Here is an 8,693-nt window from a genome sequence, read left to right on the forward strand (position 1 = left end):
CCTGTTTCGAGTTACTAATCTCAGCAACTGAACTAGTATCAAATATTGAGGGGTTGCTATAAACACTAGTAAAGTACACATCAATAACATGTATATCAAATATACCTTTGTTCACTTTGCCATCCTTCTTATCCGCCAAATACTTGGGGCAATTCTGCTTCTAGTGACCAGTCCCTTTGCAGTAGAAGCACATAGTCTAAGGCTTAGGTCTAGACTTGGGCTTCTTCACTTGAGCAGCAACTTGCTTGCCGTTCTTCTTGAAGTTCCGCTTCTTCCCTTTGCCCTTTTCTTGAAACTAGTGGTCTTGTCAACCATCAACACTTGATGCTTTTCTTGATTTCTACCTTCGTCGATTTTAGCATCACGAAGAGCTTGGGAATCGTTTCCGTTATCCCTTGCATATTATAGTTCCTCACAAAGTTCTAGTAACTTGGTGATAGTGACTAGAGAACTTTGTCAATCACTATCTTATCTGGAAGATTAACTCCCACTTGATTCAAGTGATTGTAGTATTCAGACATTCTGAGCACATGCTCACTAGCTGAGCTATTCTCCTCCATCTTGTAGGAAAAGTGCTTGTCAAAGGTCTCATACCTTTCGACATGGGCATGAGTCTGAATACTAATTTCAACTCTTGGAACATCTCGTGGTGTTCAAAACATCTTTGAAGCCCCGATTATAAGCCGTAAAGCATGGTGCACTAAACTATCAAGTAGTCATCATATTGAGCTCGCCAAACGTTCATAACGTCTAGATCTGCTCCTGCAATTGGTCTATCATCTAGTGGTGCATCAAGGACATAATTCTTCTGTGCTGCAATGAGGATAATCCTCAGATCATGGATCCAATCCGCATCATTGCTACTAACATCTTTCAACTTAGTTTTTCTCTAGGAACATATCAAAATAAACAGGGAGCTACATCACGAGCTATTGATCTACAACATAGTTATGCAAAATACTATCAGTTACTAAGTTCATGATAAATTAAAGTTCAATTAATCATATTTAAGAACTCCCACTTAGATAGACATCCCTCTAATCATCTAAGTGATCACGTGATCCAAATCAACTAAACCATGATCGATCATCACGTGAAATGGAGTAGTTTTCAATGGTGCACATCACTCTGTTGATCATATCTACTATATGATTCACGCTCATGTTGGGGAACGTAGTAATTTGAAAATTTTTCCTACGCACACACAAGATCATGGTGATGCATAGCAACGAGAGGGGAGAGTATGTCTACATACCCTTGTAGACCGAATCCGGAAGCGTTAGCACAACGCGGTTGATGTAGTCGTACGTCTTCATGATCCGACCGATCCAAGTACCGAATGCACGGCACCTCCGAGTTCTTCACACATGTTCAGCTTGATGACGTCCTCGCCTCCTTGATCCAGCAAGAGGGGCGAAGTAGTAGATGAGTTCCGACAGCACGACGGCATGGTGACGGTATTGGTGAAGAACAATCTTCATAGGGCTTCGCCTAAGCACTACGAAAACTATGAAGGAGGATAAAGTAGAGGGGACAGGGTTGCCGGCACACGGCATGGTGTTTCTTGATGTGTCTTGGGTGCTAGCCCTACCCCTCTATTTATATGTTGAGCCTTGGGGTCGAAACTTGGAGTAAAAGCCTCCACAAAGTCGGTTTCACCCGAAAGGCAAGAGTCCTTCTCGGACTCCAGGGCCAGACGCCAGGGTTCCCGGCGTCTGGACCCAGACGCCAGGGACCCTAGCTTCTAGCCCCTGGACTCCGCGAAACTTCCTTTTGCGCTTTCCAAAAACCTTGTGGGCTTTCCCCTTTGGCCCAAATAAAGTGTTCTCGTACCCAAACATTTCGGGAAACATCCGGAACCCCTTCCGGAGACCAAACACTATTATCCCATATATCAAACTTTATCTCCGGACCATTCCGGAGTTCATCGTCATGTCTGTGATCTTATCCGGAACTCCGAACAACATTCAGTTACCAACATACATAACTCATAAATACTATATCGTCAACAAACGTTAAGCGTGCAGACCCTACTGGTTCGAGAACTATGTAGACATGACCGAGACACATCTCTGGTCAATAACCAATAGCGGAACCTGGATGCCCATATTGGCTCCTACATATTCTACGAAGATATTTATCGGTCGAACCGCATAACAACATACGTTGTTCCCTTTGTCATCGGTATGTTACTTGCCCGAGATTCGATCGTCGGTATCTCAATACCTAGTTCAATCTCATTACCGGCAAATCTCTTTAGTTGTTCTGTAATACATCATCCCGCAACTAACTTATTAGTTACAATGCTTGCAAGGCTTATAGTGATGTGTATTACCGAGTGGGCCCAGAGATACCTCTCCGACGATCGGAGTGACAAATCCTAATCTCGAAATACGCCAACTCAACAAGTACCTTCGGAGACACCTATAGAGCACCTTTATAATCACCCAGTTACGTTGTGATGTTTGGTAGCACACAAAGTGTTCCTCCGGTAAACGGGAGTTGCATAATCTCATAGTCATAGGAACATGTATAAGTCATGAAGAAAGCAATATCAACATACTAAACAATCAAGTGCTAAGTTAACGGAATGGGTCAAGTCAATCACATCATTCTCCTAATGATGTGATCCCGTTAATCAAATGACAACTCATGATTATGGTTAGGAAACTTAACCATCTTTGATTAACGAGCTAGTCAAGTAGAGGCATACTAGTGACACTATGTTTGTCTATGTATTCACACATGCATTATCTTTCCGGTTAATACAATTCTTGCATGAATAATAAACATTTATCATGAAATAAGGAAATAAATAATGCCTTTATTATTGCCTATAGGGCATATTTCCTTCAGTCTCCCACTTGCACTAGAGTCAATAATCTAGTTCACATCGCCATGTGATTTAACACCAATAGTTCACATCACCATGTGATTAACACCCATAGTTCATATCGTCATGTGACCAACACCCAAAGGGTTTACTAGAGTCAATAATCTAGTTCACATCGCTATGTGATTAACACCCAAAGAGTACTAAGGTGTGATCATATTTTGCTTGTGAGAGAAGTTTAGTCTACGGGTCTGCCACATTCAGATCCGTATGTATTTTGCAAATTTCTATGTCAATAATGCTCTGCACGGGGCTACTCTAGCTAATTGCTCCCACTTTCAAAATGTATCTAGAATGAGACTTAGAGTCATATGGACCAGTGTCAAAATTTGTATCGACGTAACCCTTTACAACGAACCTTTTGTCACCTCCATAATCGAGAAACATATCCTTATTCCACTAAGGATAATTTTCACCGCTGTCTAGTGATCTACTCCTAGATCACTATTGTACTCCCTTGCTAAACTCAGTGTAGGGTATACAATAGATCTGGTACACAACATGTCATACTTTATAGAAACTATGGTTGATGCATAGGGAATGACTTTTATTCTCTTTCTATCTTCTGCCGTGGTCGGGCTTTGAGTCTTACTCAATTTCACACCTTGTAACACAGGTAAGAACTCTTTCTTTGACTATTCCATTTTGAACTACTTCAAAATCTTTTCAAGGTATGTACTTATTGAAAAAACTTATCAAGTGTCTTGATCTATCTATATAGATCTTGATGCTCAATATGTAAGTAGCTTCACCGAGGTCTTTATTTGAAAAACTCCTTTCAAATACTCCTTTATGCTTTCTAGAAAATTCTACATTATTTCCGATCAACAATATGTCATTCACATATATGTATCAGAAATGCTATAGTGCTCCCACTCACTTTCTTGTAAATATAGGCTTCACCACAAGTCTGTATAAAATTATATGCTTTGATCAACTCATCAAAGCGTATATTCCAACTCGGAGATGCTTGCACCAGTCCATAGATGGATCGCCGGAGCTTGCACATTTTGTTAGCACCTTTAGGATCGACAAAACCTTCTGGTTGCATCATATACAACTCTTCTTTATGAAATCCATTAAGGAATGTAGTTTTGACATCCATTTGCCAGATTTCATAAAATGTGGCAATTTGCTAACATGATTCGGACAGATTTAAGCATCGCTATGAGTGAGAAAATCTCATCATAGTCAACACCTTGAACTTGTCGAAAACCTTTTGCGACAATTCGAGCTTTGAAGATAGCAACACTACTATGAGCGTCCGTCTTCCTCTTGAAGATCCATTTATTTTCTATGGCTTGCCGATCATCGGGCAAGTCAACCAAAGTCCATACTTTGTTCTCATACATGGATTCTATCTCAAATTTCATGGCCTCAAGCCATTTCGCGGAATCTGGGCTCATCATCGCTTTCTCATAGTTCATAGGTTCGTCATGGTCAATTAACATGACCTCCAGAACAGGATTACCGTACCACTCTGCTGCGGATCTCACTCTGGTTAACATACGAGGTTCAGTAGTAACTTGATCTGAAGTTACATGATCATCATCATTAGCTTCCTCACTAATTGGTGTAGGAGTCACAGAAACAGATTTCTGTGATGAACTACTTTCCAATAAGGGAGCAGGTACAGTTACCTCATCAAGTTCTACTTTCCTCCCACTTACTTCTTTCGAGAGAAACTCCTTCTCTAGAAAGGATCTATTCTCAGCAAAAAATATCTTGCCTTCAGATCTGTGATAGAAGGTGTACCCAATAGTTACTTTTGGGTATCCTATGAAGACACACTTCTCCGACTTGGGTTTGAGCTTATCAAGATGAAACTTTTTCACATAAGCATCACAACCCCAAACTTTAAGAAACGACAGCTTAGGTTTCTTGCTAAACCATAGTTCATACGGTGTTGTCTCCATGGATTTAGATGGTGCCCTATTTAACGTGAATGCAGTTGTCTTCTAATGCATAACCCCAAAACGATAGTGGTAAATCAGTAAGAGACATCATAGATTGTACCATATCTAATAAAGTATGGTTATGATGTTCAGACACACCATTACGCTGTGGTGTTCCAGGTGGCGTGAATTGCAAAACTATTTCACATTGTTTCAAATGAAGACCAAACTCGTAACTCAAATATTCTCCTCCACGATCAGATCATAGGAACTTTATTTTCTTGTTATGATGATTTTCTACTTCACTCTGAAATTATATGAACTTTTCAAATGTTTCAGATTTATGTTTCATCAAGTAGATATACACATATCTGTTCAAATCATCTATGAAGGTCAGAAAACAATGATACCCGCCATGAGTCTCAACACTCATTGGACCGCATACATCGGTATGTATTATTTCCAATAAGTCAGTGGCTCGCTCCATTGTTCCGGAGAATGGAGTCTTAGTCATCTTGCCCATGAGGCATGGTTCGCAAGCATCAAAGTTATTCATAATCAAGTGATTCCAAAAGCCCATCAGGATGGAGTTTCTTCATGTGCTTTACACCAATATGACCTAAACAGCAGTGCCACAAATAAGTTGCACTATCATTATTAACTTTGCATCTTTTGGCTTCAATATTATGAATATGTGTATCACTATGATCGAGATCCAACGAACCATTTTCATTGGGTGTATGACCATAGAAGGTTTTATTCATGTAAACAGAACAACAATTATTCTCTAACTTAAATGAATAACCGTATTACAATAAAAATGATCAAATCATATCCATGCTCAATGCAAACACCAAATAACATTTATTGAGGTTTAACACTAATCCGGAAAGTATAGGGAGTGTGCGATGATGATCATATCAAAATTGGAACCACTTCCAACACACATCGTCACTTCACCCTTAACTAGTCTCTGTTCATTCTGCAACTCCCGTTTCGAGTTACTACTCTTAGCAACTGAACCAATACCAAATATCGAGGGGTTGCTATAAACACTAGTAAAGTACACATCATTAACATGTATATCAAATATAGCATTGTTTACTTTGCCATCCTTCTAATCCGCCAAATACTTGGGGGTAGTTTCGCTTCCAGTGACCAGTCCCTTTGCAGTTGAAGCACTTAGTCTCATGCTTTGGTCCAGACTGGGGCTTCTTCACTTGAGCAGCAACTTGCTTGCCGTTCTTCTTGAAGTTCCATTTCTTTCCTTTTGCCCTTTTCTTGAAACTAGTGGTCTTGTTAATCATCAACACTTGATGCTCTTTCTTGATTTCTACCTTCATCGATTTCATCATCATGAAAAGCTTGGGAATCGTTTTCATCATCCCTTGCATACTATAGTTCATCACGAAGTTCTACTAACTTGGTGATGGTGACTAGAGAATTCTGTCAATCACTATTTTATCTAGAAGATTAACTCCCACTTGATTCAAGCGATTGTAGTACCCAGACAATCTGAGCACATGCTCACTGCTTGAGCTATTCTTCTCCATTTTTAGCTATAGAACTTGTAGGAGACTTCATATCTCTCAACTCGAGTATTTGCTTGAAATATAACTTCAACTCCTGGAACATCTCATATGATCCATGACATTCAAAACGTCTTTGAAGTCCTGATTCTAAGCTGTTAAGCATGGTGCACTAAACTGTTAAGTAGTCATCATATTGAGCTAGCCAACCGTTCATAACGTCTGCATCTGCTCGTACAATAGGTGTGTCACCTAGCGGTGCATCAAGGACATAATTCTTCTGTGCAGCAATGAGGATAATCCTCAGATCACGGATCCAATCCGCATCATTGCTACTAACATCTTTCAACTTAGTTTTTCTCTAGGAACATATCAAAACTAAAACAGAGGAGCTAAACGCGAGCTATTGATCTACATCATAGGTATGCTAATACTACCAGGACTAAGTTCATGATAAACTAAAGTTCAATTAATCATATTACTTAAGAACTCCCACTTAGATAGACATCCCTCTAATCATCTAAGTGATCACGTGATCCATATCAACTAAACCATGTCCGATCATCATGTGAGATGGAGCAATTTTCAATGGTGAACATCACTATGTTGATCATATCTACAATATGATTCACGCTCGACCTTTCGGTCTCCAGTGTTCCGAGGCCATATCCGCATATGCTAGGCTCGTCAAGTTTAACCCGAGTATTCTGCGTGTGCAAAACTGGCTTGCACCGGTTGTAGATGAATGTAGAGCTTATCACACCCTATCATCACGTGGTGTCTCGGCACGACGAACTTTGGCAACGGTGCATACTCAGGGAGAACACTTTTATCTTGAAATTTAGTGACATATCATCTTATAATGCTACCACCAATCTAAGCAAAATAAGATGCATAAAGGATAAACATCACATGCAATCAATATAAGTGATATGATATGGCCATCATCATCTTGTGCTTGTGATCTCCATCTCTGAAGCACCGTCATGATCACCATCGCCACCGGCGCAACACCTTTATCTCCATCGTAGCATCATTGTCGTCTCGCCAACTTTTGCTTCTACGACTATCGCTACTGCTTAGATAAAGTAAAGCATTACAGGGCGATTGCATTGCATACAATAAAGAGACAACCATATGGCTCCTGCCAGTTGCCGATAACTCGGTTACAAAACATGATCATCTCATACAATAAAATATAGCATCATGTCTTGACCATATCACATCACAACATGCCCTGCAAAAACAAGTTAGACATCCTCTACTTTGTTGTTGCAAGTTTTACGTGGCCGCTACGGGCTGAGCAAGAACCATTCTTACCTACGCATCAAAACCACAACAATAGTTCGTCAAGTTAGTGCTGTTTTAACCTTCTCAAGGACTGGGCGTAGCCACACTCGGTTCAACTAAAGTTGGAGAAACTGACACCCGCCAGCCACCTGTGTGCAAAGCACGTCGGTAGAACCAGTCTCGCGTAAGCGTACGCGTAATGTCAGTCCGGGCCGCTTCATCCAACAATACCGCCGAACCAAAGTATGACATGCTGGTAAGCAGTATGACTTGTATCGCCCACAACTCACTTGTGTTCTACTCGTGCATATAACATCTACGCATAAACTTGGTTATACCACTGTTGGGGAAGTAGTAATTTCAAAAATATTCCTACGCACACACAGGATCATGGTGATGCATAGCAACGAGAGGGGAGAGTATGTCTACGTACCCTTGTAGACCGAATGCGGAAGCGTTAGCAAAATGCGGTTGATGTAGTCGTACGTCTTCACGATCCGACCGATCCAAGTACCGAACACACGGCACCTCCGAGTTCTGCACATGTTCAGCTCGATGATTTCCTCGCCTTGTTGATCCAGCAAGAGGGGCGAAGTAGTAGATGAGTTCCGGCAGCACGACGGCGTGGTGACGGTGTTGGTGAAGAACAATCTTCACAGGGCTTCGCCTAAGCACTACGAAAACTATGACGGAGGATAAACTAGAGGGGACGGGGTTGCCGGCACATGGCTTGGTGTTTCTTGATGTGTCTTGGGTGAAAGCCCTACCCCTCTATTTATATGTTGAGCCTTGGGGTCGAAACTTGGAGTAAAATCCTCCACAAAGTCGGTTTCACCCGAAATGCAAGAGTCCTTCTCGGAGTCCAGGGCCAGACGCCAGGGTTCCCTGCGTCTGGACCCTGGACTCCGCAAAACTACCTTTTGCGCTTTCCAAAAACCTTGTGGGCTTTCCCCTTTGGCCCAAATAAAGTGTTCTCGTACCCAAACATTTCGGGAAACATCCGAAACCCCTTCCGGAGACCAAACACTATTATCCCATATATCAAACTTTATCTCCGGACCATTCCGGAGTTCCTCGTCATGTCCG

This window comes from Triticum urartu, chromosome 6 (assembly GCF_003073215.2).
Source record: "Triticum urartu cultivar G1812 chromosome 6, Tu2.1, whole genome shotgun sequence".
Lineage (NCBI taxonomy): Eukaryota > Viridiplantae > Streptophyta > Magnoliopsida > Poales > Poaceae > Triticum > Triticum urartu.